Source organism: Pleuronectes platessa, chromosome 16 (assembly GCF_947347685.1).
Source record: "Pleuronectes platessa chromosome 16, fPlePla1.1, whole genome shotgun sequence".
Classification (NCBI taxonomy): domain Eukaryota; kingdom Metazoa; phylum Chordata; class Actinopteri; order Pleuronectiformes; family Pleuronectidae; genus Pleuronectes; species Pleuronectes platessa.
The window spans coordinates 2,549,873-2,567,659 of record NC_070641.1 but is presented as its reverse complement, the minus strand read 5'-3'; positions in this window follow the sequence as shown (position 1 = coordinate 2,567,659).

Sequence of the window (17,787 nt, the reverse complement as noted above, 5' to 3'; positions counted from 1 at the left end):
GAAGCTACACTGGATCTCACAGCTACACACCACAGACGTCTACACACTAGGGCAGATTCGGACAGACTCCCACAAAGAACATATGACCCAGAGGCTGCAAAGAGACATTTCAAGCTTCACCTGATTAGCTTTTCACTGGCAAGGCCAGTTGTGTTTGTACAATATTTGTGCTGTATGTAAATAAAGCTTTGACTCAACATATACCTCGTTCGTGTTTTTTTCCCTGTACAATATGTTCACATATTACATCAAGCATCACATGAATGAATGTCTTAATTAACTGCATTGCTTTTGGTAAAGGCTTACTAATAAATTATTAAATATTATTATATATATTATTAGTAACAACTATAAATTAATTTTTATTATTAATATTGAGTGGGAGGGTTTACCCCACGTGTGTGCTGCAATGACACAGGGTGACCAATGGCAACACTTCTACCAGCCAACCACGAGTGACTTTCCGGGTTGGTTTCCTCCAATGGGGAATCGAGAGAGGCTCAGCAGCGGCTTGGTCCTGAGTCATATGTGTTGGGCCAGAGCCCAGCGGGGTGCCACCAGACACTGGAGCCGAGAGGAACAAAGGGTTGTTAAACTTTGGGCGGGAAAACATCCTCCTGCAAGCTCAAGAATCTCCCCCTGGTGGTGGAAAAATGTCCTGGGGTTTTCCCAGAAACCCCTGCTCAATTCCAAGCCCCGCCCACTCAGATCCATTTCTGACACTCAATTGGCTTAAAGCCAGCATCATCCTATGACCAACTCCTCAAGGAGGAGGACCTCTCAGGTAGAACAAAACCACTGAGACCCCAAACATCGCTGCCATTTTACCCTGCTCTGAAGACAACACCAGGCCCCCTTCGGGGCCTCCCAGCTGATTTAGTTGCAAAAGGGGGCAACCAGAGTTATTTTCTTTCATTTCTTTCATTGTCTTTTATCTCAGTCGACGTTTTTATTTTCAAAAGGACTTTTGCTCTTTTAACTTGAAAAGACCAAACAGGAAATTGCACGCGGAACAATCTCAGACTGTTCCACTTTCCCCACGGACCTTATTTTTCTTTTCCCAACGATCTACAAACGGCTTCCACAGCCGTCCCCTGCAGAAGCGCGAGATTCATTCCGCTGAGGAGCACGAGCTCCACATCCCTGAAGAAGAAGGACGACGTTCATCCCATCGAAGCAGCACGAGCAAGAGACCACGTGATTCACTGGCCCGACGCGCACGCACACCGCGAGGGTGGTACAGTAAGAGGCTTTATTGTCTGGGCAGATGTTAATCTAATACGTAGCGTATTGTTTTAATACTTGAATGTATTTGTTTTGTATGAGACCGCCGAGTCTCTAATGTTTAGCGGCGATTCGCCACTTCCGGTTTCCGGTTACGGCCTTGTGCCACAGTTTTTAAGCGCCGTGAGCAGCGTCTCCAGCTCATTGTGACCGTTTGAACAACTTTAAAGAGACTGTACCGGTCAAACCTCAGCACACAACGCCACTTGGGTGCTGAGTGGTAAAGTAAATGTAACTTGTCTCTTAAGGTGCTTTTAAGAGCTTTGCTCTCACCTTGTATGCTCTCTCTCTCTCTCTCTCCTTCTAAACCGACCTATACATACATCCGATCTGTATTTAGAATACAGTTCATGTAACATAGTTAAATCTATATTCAGAGAGGCTAGACACATCTGGAAGCCATGCGGCCGAACGCCAAAGCAGAGACAAAGAATTCTCTTTGTCTGAAAATCCCTTTGTGTAATTCATGTGACGACCACCAGTGTGAGCTCCGGCCACATGGTGTCATTAACATAGACTCCATTTTGAATAACGCAAGTTAAACCACCATTTTGAATCTATTATTGCCACGCCTCCTCTCTCCCTCTCCTCCCATTCTGGCTCTAAATTCATAACGGCTCCGCCATCTTGTTTTGTAGTCAATCCGCCATTTTGAGAGTTTTTAGGCCTTGATTCCACGAATCATGATCGGCCGCCATCTTAGATGTGACGTCACCATGTGACTGCGTCATCGCCACGCCCCCTTCTTTTTCTCTCTCTCTCTCGCTCTCTCACACACCCACACACACACCCACACAGAGACACATTGATAGACACAGACAGATACACACACACAGATACACATAGATGAATACATGTGTTTTTCTAAATTGCGATAAGCGGCTGCTGTTGTTATCTTTGAAATATGGGAGTTTGTTAAAATGATGAATCATTAAATAACACTAACTTTATTTCACATGCATACACATAGACACACACACACACAGAGAGACACTTTGACACAGACACACACACATACACATAGACAGACATACATAGGTAGACCGCCGGTTTTACATGTATTTTCTGAATTGTGATAAGTGCTGCTGCTGTTGTTATCTTTGAAATATGGGAGTTTGTTAAAATGATGAATCATTAAATAACACTAACTTTATTTCACATGCATACACATAGACACACACACACAGAGAGACACTTTGACACAGACACACACACACACACACCGAGACAGACATACATAGGTAGACCGCCGGTTTTACATGTATTTTCTGAATTGTGATAAGTGCTGCTGCTGTGTTTATCTTTGAAATATCGGAGCTTGTTAAAATGATGAATCATTGAATAACATTATAACTTTATTTCCCCTTTTTAATAAATGCTTTTGTAATTAAAGTATCTGTAGTCTGTGATTATTTGTACATATGTATGTGATTGCAGCTGGATTATGATTGCCTGTGCTCGAACTTAGAAGAGTTCACTGTTAATTAAATAATTATTAATATTAAATATTGAGATTATTGATTTGACATTTATCATTATGAGACTGATATTTATAGATTGACTCGTTGGTCCCTGTAACCAGGGTGGTGCCCCGCGACAATAAGCAATGATTACAGATTTGTATTATTCTTAATTGATAATTTTATTGTTTCATTAATTATTTGAACTATTATTAATGGATAACCGTATCATTTCTAATTAAATGTGTTACATTTCTTAATTAATAGATTTATCATTTTTGATTATTTTTAAGAAATAATTGTTATTTTAATAATCATATTTCATGATTATTAATAATTAGCCAACGTCAATTCTACTCCTACTATTGCACAACATATGCTAATTAGATAACATCTTCGCTCCATGGCTCCGCGCCCCCCCCCCCCCCCCCCGTTCTCCCCCTTTGTTCTCCAGACCCCCTCTCCACGGTACAGTGCCTTGCATAAGTATTCACCCCCTTTGGACTTTTCTACATTTTGTCATGGTATAACCACAGATTCAAATTTATTTCATCGTGAGTTTATGTAATGGACCAACACAAAATAGTGCATCATTTGGAAGTGGGGGGAAATATTACATGGATTTCACAATTATTTACAAATAAAAATCTGAAAAGTGTTGAGTGCATATGTATTCACCCCCTTTACTGTGAAACCCCTAACAAAGATCTGGTGCGACCAATTGCATTCACAAGTCACATTTGCAAGTCACATAATTAGTAAATAGGGTCCACCTGTCTGCAATTTAATCTCAGTATAAATACACCTGTTCTGTGACGGACTCAGAGTTTGTTGGAGATCATTACTGAACAAACAGCATCATGAAGACCAAGGAGCTCACCAAACAGGTCAGGGATAAAGTTGTGGAGAAATATGAAGCAGGGTTAGGTTATAAAAAAATATCCAGAGCTTTGAACATCTCTCTGAGCACCATAAAATCCATCATAAGAAAATGGAAAGAATATGGCACAACCGCAAACCTACCAAGTGGAGGCCGTCCACCCAAACTGAAGAGTCGGACAAGGAGAAAATGAATCAGAGAAGCAACCAGGAGGCCCATGGTTACTCTGGAGGAGTTGCAGAGATCCACAGCTGAGGTGGGGGAATCTGTCCACAGGACAACTATTAGTCGTCTACTCCACAAATCTGGCCTTTATGGAAGAGTGGCAAGAAGAAAGCCATTGTTGAAAGGGATCCATAAAAAATCCCGTTTGGAGTTTGCCAGAAGCCATGTGGGAGACACAGCAAACATGTGGAAGAAGGTGCTCTGGTCAGATGAGACCAAAATTGAACTTTTTGGCCTCAATGCAAAACGCTATGTGTGGCGAAAACCCAACACTGCCCATCACCCTGAGCACACCATCCCAACAGTGAAACATGGTGGTGGTAGCATCATGCTGTGGGGATGCTTCTCTTCAGCAGGTACAGGGAAACTGGTCAGAATAGAGGGAAAGATGGATGGAGCCAAATACAGGGAAATCCTTGAAGAAAATCTGATGCAGTCTGCAAAAGACTTGAGACTGGGGCGGAGGTTCATCTTCCAGCAGGACAATGACCCTAAACATACAGCCAGAGCTACAAAGGAATGGTTTGGATTAAAGAATGTTAATGTCTTAAAATGGCCCAGTCAAAGCCCAGACCTCAATCCAATAGAGAATCTATGGCAAGACTTGAAGATTGCGGTTCACAGACGGTCTCCATCCAATCTGACTGAGCTTCATCTTTTTTGCCAAGAAGAATGGACAAACCTTTCCATCTCTAGATGTGCAAAGCTGGTAGAGACATACCCCAAAAGACTTGCAGCTGTAATTGCAGCGAAAGGGGGTTCTACCAAGTATTGACACAGGGGGGTGAATACTTATGCACCCAACAGATGTCAACTTTTTTGTTCTCATTATTGTTTGTGTCACAATAAAATGTATTTTGCACCTCCAAAGTACTATGCATGTTTTGTTGATCAAACGGGAAAAAGTTTATTTAAGTCTATTTGAATTCCAGTTAGTAACAGTACATAATGGGAAAAAGTCCAAGGGGGGTGAATACTTATGCAAGGCACTGTACGTACTCTCCGCTTCACTGTAGTTACTGTCGCGGGAGAACTCGGTGCTGACGTGCTGTGAATACCTATTAACTTCAGGGGATCATGTAGCTTCCATAGGATTTCCCATGACACTAATTCTGCTTTTCGTCTAGTGTAAAGGGGCAACCACACAGACATTTGTTTTATTTCATTTTTCTTTGTTTTATCTTAAAGTTGATGCTTTTATTTTGATAAGAAAATGTTTGTATTTTACCTTGAAAAGGCCACGGCACAGGAAGTTCACTCGGCAGGCCGAACAGCTCACACGGACTTTGCCACAATCCCAAAACGGCTACAAAACAGCTGTTTATCCCTGCAGAAAGACGAAGTCTTTCCGTCGAAGAAGAAAGACAAATTCTCTTCCTTCTGGCCCAGCGCAACTCCCGTTGCCACCTACCAAACCAGCGGGGCAGAGGCCACGAATCATTCACTTGTTTCCCAGAATCAGCCATTAAACTATGCTATTTGTATTGATTGTAAATCTTAGAAAAAGTGGAAGCCAATCAGCTGTGTGAGTTTCTGCAGGAAAATAATATATATGAAAACTTTCAGTCGGGGTTTAGAACCAATCACAGTACAGAGACAGCCTTGGAAAAAGTCACTAATGACCTTTTAATAGCCTCAGATCGGGGACTTGTGTCTGTCCTCGTTCTGTTAGATCTTACTGCAGCATTCGACACAATTGACCATCAAATTCTATTACAAAGACTCAAACAGTTAATTAACATTAATGGAACCGCCCTTAACTGGTTTAAATCGTACTTATCTGATCGCTCCCAATTCGTGCAAATTAATGATGAGTCATCTGTGCACACCAAAGTTAACCATGGTGTTCCCCAGGGCTCTGTGCTCGGCCCAATTTTATTGTCATTATATATGCTTCCACTAGGAAACATTATCAGGACACACTCGGTAAATTTCCACTGCTATGCGGATGACACCCAGTTATACTTATAAATAAAACCTGAACAAAGTAATCAAATAACTAAACTTCGAGCATGTCTCAAGGACATAAAAACCTGGATGACCCGCAATTTTTTCTTATTAAACTCAGACAAAACAGAGGTTATAATACTTGGCCCCAAACACCTAAGAGATACATTATCCAATGTCGTCTAGCTGCGCTAGACGACATTGCCCTTGCTTCCAACAAAACAGTCAGGAACTTGGGAGTGATCTTCGATCCTGATTTATCCTTTAATAGTCACTTAAAACAAATTTCTAGAACCGTCTTTTTCCACTTGCGTAATATCTCAAAAATCAGAAATGTCCTTTCGCAAAAAGATGCAGAAAAACTAGTCCACGCCTTTGTTACATCGAGACTGGACTATTGTAATTCATTATTATCAGGCTCCAGCAGTAAGTCGTTAAAGACTCTACAGCTTGTCCAAAATGCCGCAGCACGTGTCCTCACGAGAACAAAGAGAAGAGAGCACATTTCTCCAGTACTAGCATCGCTACACTTGCTTCCAGTTAAATCTAGAATAGAATTTAAAATTCTCCTCCTCACCTTCAAGGCCCTTAATAATATAGCGCCTTTTTACCGTAAAGAGCTGTTAGTACCTTATAAACCCACTAGAGCACTCCGCTCCCAGAATTTAGGCCTACTTGTCGTCCCTAAAGTCTCTAAAAGTAGAGTAGGAGCCAGAGCTTTTAGCCATCAAGCTCCTCTGCTGTGGAATAAACTACCACTTTCAGTTCGGGAGGCAGACACCATCTTTTCGTTTAAGAGTAGGCTCAAAACCTTCCTTTTTGATAAAGCTTATAGTTAGAGCTAATTAGTGCTTTTTACAGCTTCTCCTTCCTCTTCTCCATCCCTATTCCCCTTCCCCGGAATCCCTTTGCTTTATCACCCGCAGATCCAGGGCCTCTGTGGCCGCACCATGGATTGCGGTTTGTTGATCGCGCACCGGGGGTCATGGTGGTGGACCCAGTGTGCCGGATTCTGTGTCGTGTGGGCTAATCGTGGTGGTGGTGGCGGACCCTGTGTCGCGTTGGCATCGGGTACGGGCATTGGACCAGGACCGCGGCTCGTGGTGGGTGGCGGTGGACGGTGACTGAGGACTGGAGTGGCGTTCTGGTCTGGATGGTGGATCGTGGTCCTGCTGGTTGCTGACCATGGACGGTGATTGCAGCGGGACTGCTTGGCATGTCATGTTGGGGTTGTCCTTCGGGATGCTTACCCTCATCAAATGCTGCTAGAGACTTTAATCTTGAAGACTTTAATCTTGATGATGTTTTCCTGCACGTGGCATCTATTGCACTTCTGTCCGTCCTGGGAGAGGGATCCCTCACATGTGGCTCTCTCTGAGGTTTCTACGTATTTTTACCCTGTTAAAAGGGTTTTTAGTAGTTTTTCCTTACTCTTGCTGAGGGTTAAGGACAGAGGATGTCACACCCTGTTAAAGCCCTATGAGACGAATTGTAATTTGTGAATATGGGCTATACAAATCAAATTTGATTGATTGATTGATTGTGTTTACTGTGTTGATTGTGTTTACTGTGTAGACTAGAGGCTACACTGGATCTCACAGCTACACACTACAGACATCTACACACTTGGGCAGATTCGGACAGAGTCCCACAAAGAACGTATGAACCAGAGGCTGCAATGAGACATTTCAAGCTTCACCTGATTAGCTTTTCACTGGCTAGGCTAGTTGTGTTTGTACTCAACATATACCTCGTTAATGTTTTTTCTTCCCTCTACAATACGTTCACATATAACATCAAGCATCACATGAATGAATAGTCTTAATTAACTGCATTGCTTTTGGTAAAGGCTTACTAATAAATTATGATATATTATTATATATATATTATTAGTGACAACTATATATCAATTTTTATTATTAATATTGTGTGGGAGGGGTTTAACCCACGTGTGTGCTGCAATGACCCAGGGTGACCAATGGCAACACTTCTACCAGCCAATCACGAGTGACTTTCCGGGTTGGTTTCCTCCAATGGTGAATCGAGAGAGGCTCAGCAGCGGCTTGGCCCTGAGTCATATGCTAATTAGATAACACCTTCGCTCCGCGGCCCCCCCCCCCCGCTGCTCTCCCTCTTTGTTCTCCAGACCCCCTCCCAGCGGTACGTTTCCTCCTTTCCCTTAGGTTAATGTCACGGAAGAACGCGGTGCTGACGTGCTGTAAATAGGCAATAACTGCAGGGGATCAGGTAACTTCCTTAAGATTTTCACTGACTCTAATTCTGCTTTCCGCCTAGTGGATCTTAATCAATAAATTGGCTATCTTTTCCCTTCTTTGAAGGGTGGTGCCCCAAGAGACAACTTTAACCAATTAAAGTTACGATTTAATATTAATATTCTAAATATTAATGTTTTATATATTATTTTGATAACCAAATTTATTGAGTGCCTAAAGGCACATCATTCTATGGTAACACTTTTTAAGCACTATTGCACAACATAACTAGCCTGACGTTGTCATACTCACAATTCTAGTCAGAATGTGAGTCTGATACCGCTCCATTGGGCTGTGATTATGGGGCATGTTTCAACTGAACCAGGAAATAAAATTCCTCTTCGCTCAATTGGATAGACCTACAACCAATCAGAGCAACGTAGTATGTGACGTATGTAAAACGATGCATAGTTGTTGTCAACAGAACTCAACTGCACGCACGCTGGAAGAAGTAGAAGAAGATCAATAAAAACGATTTTTGCCGGGGTTGTAAAAAAAATTTAGAGAAACAGTTAATGTAACAGCCCCCCCCCCTCGAACATGACGCAAAGTCTCTCTAATGATGGCACGCGGCTCTTTATTGTTCACTTCATCGTAGCCGTAAATACACCGTAAAACTGGAATGACATTAAGTATACGATATTTTAATCCATAAAACCAAACACAAACGTTAAAATACAATCAACAAACAAATCACCACGAGACAAGTCTGATGCGTTAACGTGACAGCGACTCCTGTTCCGCGCTACCTGCAGCAAAGTAAATGGGACCAGCTTCCTTACCTTGTTTCGCTGGCGAGGGTTGTTAAACTATAGTTTTTAAGAAATGCCGCACAGCCCGCGTCCGGTCGTTGTTCTTGCTCCTATCCTTGTGCCGGCACTGTACGGCAGGAGTCTTATTGCACTGGTCCGCAAGCAAGGGATCTGGTGCGTCTATTAACATGGTCCGCTCCTTAAACTGCAGGTATTTATGCGAGGGGAGTCGCTACGTGTAAAACAAAATAAGCCCAACACAAAATAACAGAATAAAACAGTATACATAAAGTGGCAGGTGTAGCAGTCAGTTACAGTAAAGGTGAATGCATGTATGAACAAGTTCTCCGTTTAGGATTACAGCTCCACAACACATCAAACAAATCGTACCGCATTTGTCGGTCCTGTAAGAACTTAATAACACGGTTGGAACGCGACTTTCCCGTGTCCCATCTTCTTCGCGACCATCGGGGCCAGCTGATAGATTAAACTTTTTCCAAATCCCGTAGGAAGGACGGCAAAAACATCTTTTCGATCTACAAATGCCTTCTCTGTTCCTCTTTCAAAATTTATGCGCTGTCGATGTCTCCTAAAACAGACTCAATGGCAGCATCTACACATCTCAGCTCTCCAGCGGCAGGCATGTTTGTGGAAAACAAAGTCAACCCAAGCTCTTTGCTGACGTAGTTGATTACGTTACCGTTGATCATCTGTCAATCATCGTATAAAGCCCGCCCTGACAATCTGATTGGTCCGGTTGATTTCGAACCGGGCATAATTTCTCCCCAACGGAGCGACTCCAGACAGAACTTCCCGACCTCAAATGTTGTGGGCGGGGCTAAATTCGTCTGGCATCCAGGCTACAACATAACCTAAAGGCTCTTATTGTTGAGTTGTGTTGCACTATTGCTGCAGCTACCGTTGCATTCGGAGGAAAGAATAAATGATGGCGTTATCTTTAGCCGTTGTTGGCGTATTTATTAACAGGCTGCTGACACATCAGTCTCACGGTCAGAGCTACTTTAACTGACACACTAACATATAGCAGGTTGGCTCTTATAGCCTGTACCTTGGCGCCATCCTGTGGCGTAACCATATATACATATTACAATACAGCATTACATATACATCTGAGTACATAATGAATATATCTCAACACCCCCACTTGTACTCAGGTTGCTATACTTCAAGCAAAAGAAACACAGGAAAACAGAATGAATGTGAACCTCTGTCATACACATATCAATCTCCAAAAAGAGAGAAATAAGAACTTATTTACAGGTTTGGTCATTACATCAGCAACCATGTCATCAGTAGAACAATACATCAAAATCACCCTTCCCTCAATCACAGTTGACCTGATAAAGTGGTACTTTATGTCAAAGTGTTTACACCTCTGTCTGTGTACAGGGTTTTTGGCAAGAGCTATTGTCCCCTGATTGTCCTCATGTACAATAGTTTGTGTGTAATTGTAGTTATCTATACCCCCTAGTAACTGCTCCAGGTATAGACACTCCTGTATGGTTGAAGCCAGTGCCATGTATTCTGCCTCGCAGGTTGATAGCGCAACTGTGGGTTGTTTTCTAGTCTTCCACGAGACTAGAGAGCTGTTCTAACTAAGACTGACACAGTATCCTGTGGTACTGCGTCTGTCACTTGTATCAGCCGCCCAGTCAGCATCACTGTAGGCTTGTATACCTAGCTCCTCACTGTCGTTTCTCTTAAAGCTTAACCCTTTCTCTGCAGTGCCTTTGAGATACCTTAAAACATGCTTCACAGTGACCCACTGCTCCTCTGTAGGCTCAGCAAAATACTGTGATAATCTGCTCATCACAAAACTTAAATCCGGTCTGGTACAAGTAGTCAAGTATATAAGACTACCAACAGCCTCCCTGTACATCCTGACATCTTCCATCTTTACTGCATCTTCAGTATACTCTAGCTTCTGCTCACAGGGTGTTTCTCTGGTCCTACAATCTTGCATATTAAAACGCTGTAGTATCTTGTTAGTGTATCTTTCCTGTGACATCTTTACACATCCATCTGATTGACTGAAATCAATACCCAGAAAATGTTTGAGTTTGCCTAAATCTTTCATCTTAAACTTTTCTGCGAGCATCTCTTTCACCTTTTTCAGTCTCTCTTCATTGCTTGCTGCAATGATCAAGTCATCGACCCATGTGATTATGATCACCTTCCCTTCATTTGACTCTTTGGCATAAACACAGTGGTCGGCTGGGTTTTGTGTGAATCCATCCTCAGTTAGGCAATTGTGCAAAACCCTATTCCAATTTCGGCCGGACTGTTTAAGACCGTAAAAGGATTTCTCTAGCTTATAAACTATACCCTCTTTTTCTTCATAACCCTCTGGTGGATTGATGTAGATCTCATAATCTATGGGCGCGTGCAAGTACGCAGTTTTCACGTCCATTTGGTGGAGGAGTAAATTCTCCTGTGCAGCTTTTTGTAGCACCACCCTTATACTAGTCATGTCTGCCGTGGGTGAAAACGTCTCCCCATAGTCTACTCCCATTCTTTGGCTGTAACCCTTGGCCACAAACCTTGCTTTGTATTTGTCTCTCCCATCTACATCAGTCTTGATGGCGTAAACCCATCTACCCCCCACTGTTTCCTTGCCTATTGGCAGTGCTGTTGGGGTAAAGGTCTTGTTCTCGTCTAAGGATTGGATTTCCTCATCCATGGCTTTTGCCCATTCTTTTGAGTTATCTGACTCCATTGCCTCCCCAAATGTCTGTGGAATGCCAGAATGCCACACACCGCTCTACAGCAGTAGTCTACTGTGATATGAACCGCATCACTAACACAGTTTTCAGTTATGAAGTCATTTAAGTGACTCGGCTTCCTTCTTCTCTAATTGGATACCTTCTACTCTCTGGTTCACCACTTGTCACACTTGACTCTGGAGCATTTTCTGTACTCCTACTGACCCCCTGCGTGGTTCCACTAGTCCTGGGTCTCACAGTGTCATCATAGCTATCACTTGGGTCTGGCTCACCTGTCTGTGTTTGTTTTTCCACAGCTGACTTGCTCACAAACTTTACTAGTCTGTGTTTTTGTACTTTGTTTGTGTCTGGATGATACACCAACTACGCTGGGCTGTTCTTGTCGTGACCTACAAAATGCCCCTGATCACATCTGGAATCAAGCTTCCCTTTGCTCTGTTTGTACGTGTAACATACAGACCCAAACTTTTGCATTTTGGATACATTCGGCTTTTTGTCTGTTAGCAGCTCATAAGGAGTCTGCCCTGTACGTCTGTTAAAACATCTGTTCCGTACCATTGCTGCTGTTTGTACAGCGTAGGGCCATAGCTGCTTTGGTAGTGCACTTTCAACTATCATGCACCTACCCATCTCAAAAAGAGTACGCCAACCCCTCTCTGCTGTTCCGTTCTGGTGTGGGGAATAAGGAGCTGACGTTTCATGTCTGATCTTATTCTTCATCAACAGTGCTTGGAAATCACTGCATGTAAACTCTGTTCCATTGTCGGATCTGATGCACCTCACCTTCCCATAAGGGGATATATCTGCTAGGAACTTTTCTGTAGCCTGTATTGTGTCACTTTTCTTCTTTAGAAAATAAACAAATACTGCACTTGAGTAGTCATCAGTAAATGATTGTAACCATCTCTCGACTCAGTGGCTACGGGACCTGCAAAATCTGTGTGTACCATCTGTAAGGGAGACTTTGCTCTGGTATCAGGGTCCCTATTTCTGGTTTGAGCAAACTTTCCCTGAATACACACCTCACACTCTTGTTCCGGCCTACTCGTTTTGCCTTTGATCTGCATACCTACAACAACATTTTGCAACTTAAGAACATCGTCATAGTTACAGTGGCTTAATATTTCATGCCATGTCTGTATGTCGTGACAGGCATTACACTTATCATTAGATTCAGATTTAGTATGCAAATAATACAGCTTTCCATACACATGAATGTTAAATCTGGTACCTCCTCTGGTTATAAGGACATCTTTATCTTCTTTGAAGACAACCGTAGCTCCACTCGTAGTAGCTGCCTTCACCGAGAAGATGCTCTGGGGATATGACGGCACGAACAAAGCGTCTCTCAGTGTCGCCTTTCGTCGCTGTCCCGTGCTGTCGATGAGGGAAACCTCAGCATTCCCCCTCCGCTGAGCTATCCCGCTGCACCGGGTGCCGTCTGCCAGCTCGACAATGTGAGTTTCTGGCCTGAACGCGCTGTCGAAACTCTTGAAAACTGTTATGTCAGTGATGACATGAGAGGTAGCTCCAGTGTCCACCATCAGACCCCTATCCTGGATGCTGCGCGCCGGCTGCCGCTGGGTTCTGGTTCCTCCGTCTGTCACGGTGAACGCGTAGTCCTCGTCGGCATCTTCTGAGACTTTACTCACACCATCTTGTTTGTCCTTACGCCTGCACGTTGCATCTTTGTGGGTGTCACTTCTGCAAAAACTACACCATGTCTTCTGTCGACACGCTCTCGCTCTGTGGCCTTTGATGCCGCACTTGAAACATAACATTTCTGTGTCTTCTTTGTTCCAGCCACGGGCGACTGTTTCGGCGGGACGCCTTCCTCTTTTCCCTTGAGTCTTCATCACGCTGTCGCTCGACTCAGCTGCGTTCATCTTCTCTGTTTCTTCAAAACTTCGTAGTTTAGTCTTGAATTCTGCAAACGTGATGTTATCGTCCGTGTGGGCCACATGTATTGCAAATGGCTTAAAACTCTCAGGCAGTCCTTTTAAAACCATAGCCACTAGCAGTCCGTCTCCTAACGTTTCACCCGCGTTCCTCAGCGCTGTGATGGCGGTTTCTGCTTTGATGATATAGTCCATTATGATTTCATGGTTTGCCTTCTGAAGCGATGTTAACGTGGTGTACAAGTTGATTATACGGGGCTTTCCCCTCCCTGCATAACACTCTCTCAATATTTTCAGAGCTTTTCTTCCTTCATTAGGTGCATCCCTCATAACTAGCGAGAGGCTTTTATCATCCAACAGTAAAATTAGCTCTGCATATGCGTCAGCATTTTTACCTGCATCTGCTGCTATGTCTCGTTCTGACGTCGGTTCTCTCAGAACAGTGTCCTTTAGTCCATTCAAATGGAGATATCCCAGCATTTTGGTTTCCCAAATCTCATACTTGGTCTCATCTCCGTCGAATGTCGGTCGAGGCAACCTGCTCGTCCCTCGGTTTTCCATCATGCAAGCTTGCTCTTCTCCGTAGCTAGCTTCCCGTTAGCACGCGGTTCGTTGCGACTTTCTAACTTTCAAACTTTTCTTCGAACGACTCCTGGGCCCATAACCTGTTGAGTTGTGTTGCACTATTGCTGCAGCTACCGTTGCATTCGGAGGAAAGAATAAAAGATGGCGTTATCTTTAGCCGTTGTTGGCGTATTTATTAACAGGCTGCTGACACATCAGTCTCACGGTCAGAGCTACTTTAACTGACACACTAACATATAGCAGGTTGGCTCTTATAGCCTGTACCTTGGCGCCATCCTGTGGCGTAACCATATATACATATTACAATACAGCATTACATATACATATGAGTACATAATGAATCTATCTCAACACTTATTAACCTGCTATAGGCAAAAACACATTCAAAGCAGAAAAGGAAGGAGGAGAGTAGAAGGCAACTGCACACTCTGAGAAAGAGAAACACAAATGTACAAAATGGAAGGAATCATGCGACAGATGAGCACCAGGCAGAGAACAGCAGCACTTTAAAGGACCGATCGCATGCCCATTTTACCACAGTTGATAAGGTTCCTTTGGGTCTTAATGAAATGACCAATTTTTTGTCAAAATTCCACAAGGATCATCTAAAACAGCCCTCCTCAGATTGACCTGTTTTGAGTGCCCCGCACCCCCCGGCTGGTTAGCTTTCCCCCTTGGCTAGCTTCCCAGCTAACACCGGAGACCCAACGCTAGATGTGGAGGTTTCACTGAACACACACGGAGCCTTGCGTCAAAAGCAGCCGACGCCTCACTAATCTGCCCCCAGAGCAGACGTAGCTGTAGCTAACACACCAAGCACGTTCACGGTGAAGACACGTCAATAATAACAACAGTAACGCCAGGTAAAAAAACAACAACAAACCCCCAAAGTTATTCATTGTGCTTCAGAGATGGAGGCAAGTTGAATTGTGAGTGAAAACACGGGGTCTCTTACCAGTGGAAGCGCGTCTAGTGGTGCGCGGCGCTGCCTCCCATCGCCTCTATGAGATGACTGTGGGGCCGTGGAGCTGCTGCAGTGGCGCTGGTGGCGATGCCGGTGTAGCCGAGGTAGCAGTGGCGCTTCTCCGGCTACACCGGGGAGGCGGCGGTGACACGGAGCGTTGCGGGGAAGTCCGAGGCAGCGGCAGATCTGCTGATGCGATGACATAGCGGCTGGGATCAGCAAACGTTGCCGCCTCGGACAGCCCGGATCGCACCATGTCTGCGCCGCTCCCCCCGTCGCTTTTGCCGCGTGTTAACTAGTTGCTTACCTTGAGCTCCGGGCTCGCGAGCTAACGCTTGCGAGCTAATGCCTCAGCGAGCTAATGCTACCTTGCAGCGTTAGCTCGCTGCTGCTACCCCTCAGACAGCTAAGTAGCCGCATATAACATGCCGATCGTTGAGGCGGAGGCCCCCGGGACACTAAACGCTTTCCGCAGGATCCGAGCTTCACCCTAATGCACAGTGTTGGCAGTGTCAGCCCGGGCTCCAGCGTTAGCCGGGGAGCCGGACCGTCTCTCCCCGGAGCCGGTGAGATGATGGTGGGGGGTGGTCCAAGGCAATGTAGCGAGACTCCCTACATGGGTATGGTGTGAAATTACGTACTTTTCTGTCGTAATCCCATTGGACGCACTCTAGCGTATCGTTTTGGACATAGGGGAACCACAACAAATCGCGGGAGTTGTTTTTTACCAGAGTTTTTGGGACGGTAGACAGGCCAGATACCCAAAATAACATGTAGAAGCACTACAAAAGTGGAATTTGCATACGATGGGTCCTTTAAAGCCCGGTGCGGCAATGAACAATACATCACATTTTTAGGACAGTAAGGGCTGAGAACAGATTTGTGGTTAAATGCCTTGCACCTACATGGGACCTTGGTATGAGTACAATGTACCACTCTGTACCAATGTAGTAACCAGAATGTTAACATATTTAGTTCATGGAAAACATAACCCTTGAACACTGTCAAAGTTGTGGGCACAAATATGCTTGTCAGAGATCACCAGTATTGAATTCTACACAAAAGCCCTGCACAGATTGACGTTATCCCTACAATCCAGACCTTGAGGACATTACACTGCTCTTAAAATACTTGCCGGTGTGACCAGGCCCATGAACTAAAGTCTTCCACTGACCACTACAGGATGACTTGACTCTCGTGTTTATCTTATCCTGAGATGACTTCTGTTCTGTTCTTTGTTTGTGTACAGATACAAAATCCTTAACCTGCGCTCACTGATAGTACCACAACAAGATCGATATGATGAACAGACGAGGTGGGGACAAGGGCTATGCAGCCTGCACTACATAGTGGTTGAAGTAAATAATAAAATACACAATTGCTGTTACCTTCATCTTTGGTTATGTTAGGATGAGGGTAAGATTCAGGGTGGAAAAAAATAACAGTAATAAAACCAACTGCAGATACATGCAAAATATTGCTGTTATACTGTGGTTACAATATATAGTAATTGGCCTACTTTTACTATGTTGTATTGTAAGCTGCTTGTTGTTATTTTCTGATCGGTGCTGTATGTTTGCGACTGCAATGTGTTGTTATTTGCCATCAGCTCATAAAAGCAAATAATAACATAATATTGTTGTGCTCATTGTCTGATGATAACAATATGACACTGGATTGTGGTTACAGTATATACAGTAAACTGCCTTCTTTTACTGTGTTGCATTATTTGCTATGTGTAGCTTATGATCAGCATTGTAGGGTAATATTTGTGTTCAGTGCATAGAATTGCCATTATGAATGATAACTTTTTCTGTAGTAGTACAACGGTAAGTCAAATATTAGCCTTCAATATCCTCATCCGCTGTTCATGGTCATTTCTGCTCATGTTAATAGAAAGGATGGATATTGTCGGTGTTTTTATATATGTGTATATGTGTATAACTAAGAAAGCAGACACGGATTTCTAATGTAACATTTTTAACTTTGATCCTAAGATTTTGTAGCCTTTGAGACTATCGTGCACTTTTTTAGCTCTTAATAAGACTTCTTCACTTCCTTATCTCCTGGTTTGTCCCACTCTTCTTGGGAAAACTACTCCAGTTCACTCAGGACCGATGTGTCAGGGTTGGCAAAATGTCAGACCTGAACCAAAAAGCACGACACTTGAGCAGGTTTATGCAATAACAAGAGTTCTGGTTTTTAAGCTGGGTCAAAAGCTAGGCAGACAGTCAGGTAGCAAACAAATCTGATAAGGAGCTGGCAAAATGGAATCCAGGGTCAAGAAAGCAGGTCAGAGCGGAGATCAGGCAGAACAATGATTCAAGGGATAACGCTGGAAAGCTAGGAAAAAACACACGATCTTGCAGAGAACAGAGGAAATGAGCTGGTATATATACTGGGTGACTAATGACTGATGGAAAGCAGGTGAGTCTGGGGATGGGGCAGGTAATGCGATCCTTGAGACGAGGTGATGCAGAGCAGGGGGGAGTGGCTGAATTCTGAAATGACATGAGAATTAGTACATGCAAAAAATAAGATGAGACAATGGAAATGTTAAGAGCTGTCTGAAGTCGTGAGAAGATGGATGCTTTCTTCTGAGGGTAATTTTCGGATATTTCCATTGATGTCCGGCTGACGATCAGGAGTCATTGCATTTCAAATCAGAACAGTCCAATTTTTTCTTTTATCTCTTTTTGCCATCATTGTCCTGCTGGAAGAAGCAGGACCTGCGACTGAGACACAATATGATCTATTTTAACCGTCTATGGTCAT